The sequence below is a fragment of the Meriones unguiculatus genome, chromosome 2 (assembly GCF_030254825.1).
Source record: "Meriones unguiculatus strain TT.TT164.6M chromosome 2, Bangor_MerUng_6.1, whole genome shotgun sequence".
Classification (NCBI taxonomy): Eukaryota; Metazoa; Chordata; class Mammalia; order Rodentia; family Muridae; genus Meriones; species Meriones unguiculatus.
Window position 1 is genome coordinate 190481765 of NC_083350.1, and position 1778 is coordinate 190483542.

At 44.4% G+C, this 1778-nt stretch overlaps 1 pseudogene; it reads right to left on the bottom strand.

The window, feature by feature from the left end:
- Positions 1–1341: 1341 nt before the first annotated feature.
- LOC132652651 (small nucleolar RNA SNORA17) lies at positions 1342–1464 on the bottom strand (annotated as a pseudogene).
- Positions 1465–1778: the final 314 nt, after the last annotated feature.

Sequence of the window (1778 nt, forward strand, 5' to 3'; positions counted from 1 at the left end):
TACAGATGGTCCCACTAGCCTTGTTCCAGTGTCTTGACAAACCTCTGATGTCAGACCCAGCATCCCCTTCATACCTCACCGGGTCAGATGTTTGAGGCTTCTCTGTCTGTCTCTGGATCCAGCTTCCAGGGAGAGGTATTTTTTCTCTCACTGGATCCTGACCCCTTCCTCACTCTAGGAAGTTACTTGGTCCACAAATGTTTGCTCCCTGATAGGCAAGAGCCCCTTCTCAAAGGGATTTTGCTTTCTGCCTTGGATAGCAAAGTCTGGCTTAGAGAAGCTTCCTTGTTAAAGAGCCACTTTTTTCTCTACCTAAAGAAACTGCCTCTCTAGAGTTTTTATGTTCTTCTGCAGCCTGCTGGAGGCCTTGCTGCTCTGCAGGGGGTCTGTCTCATCAGGAATCTGTGAGCTCCTACTTCAGGAACGGCTTTTTTTAAGGACAGAACAAACTGCCCTATAGTTTTACTTTCTATGTAAGTTCTTGTTAGATTACTGCAAATTCTGCCACATGTTGGTTTGCCATTTGTTGTTGGTTATTAATATTCATTATTGATTTATCTTTTAGTTAAGCAGTGGTTATTCCTTAACCAGCTGTATACCCAAATCACCACACAGAGACTAGGATTTATTTAATTAACCTAGAGCACAATGCTGGGCAATAGTTACTCCCTCCTAAACCTCCAAGCCCACATAGTTTCCTCCCATTCAGATTTCCCTCATTATACTTGCATTTAGTCATATCTTAGGTCAGGTTCATCTCTCCTTGTGGTTCCAAGTCCTCTCCTGCCTAACTCTCCTCTCACTTGCTTCTTTCTCCTCCCTTCTGGAACAGGATGTCTCACCCTATTCTCTCCATTGCTCAGCATTAGCTGGTTGTTTTATTGAAATTACAGAGAGCAAATGGTGGCACGTTTACACAGACCTGAGACAGGTGATGCTTATAATAAACATCACAATGCAATGTCCCGAAATGAGCATTTGAAATGAACAAGGGTAAATTGTGTATATTCAAATGAAATGAACAAGGGTAAATTGTGTATATTCAAATGAGCATTTGAATGAACAAGGGTAAATTGTGTATATTCAAATGAGCATTTGAATGAACAAGGGTAAATTGTGTATATTCCCTGAGAACATTACACCAGCACACATCCTTCTGTTTCTCTTTCTCTTCCATTTCTCCACCACTTACTTGCTTCTCTGAGTGTCTGGGGTTGTCTCTGGAGTGCGCTCCCGCCTGGTGGCCCTGGTCCCAGTCTTCTAGTCTCTGGCTTGCTTCTTGTCCTGGGAGCCCATCTGGGCCTCCTGCGCCAGACTGCGGTCATCTCAGGCTCACCTTTTTCAGGGAGCTATTCATCACTCACCGTCACAGGTGGGAACGCTGAGTGTAGACATAGCCTTTCTCCCCTCTGCCGCCTGCTGACGCACACAGGACACAGCAGCCATCTGTGTGTCTTAGGCATTACTCAGTGTTGCCCTTTTTAAGTTCTTTGAGCTTTCCTTGTGTCTTCTTTAAACTCCCTGACTTCTCTGATGAAGTTTATAGTTGTTCTTCCTAAGTTCTGTGTCCTGGAGTTCATCTAGATTCCTGTCGCCAAACACCTCAATGGCACTGGCAGATTGGTGGGGGAGGGTTGGAATGCTGCTTGATCTTTCATGTTATTTGTATTTTTTGACAAGCTCTGTATATGTTGATTTCTTTTGTTAGTTCTGTGTCTGAAATGCATGGAGCATATTGGAGCAGAGCAAAGGGTGTGGAGACCAGGGTGGACCTAAGC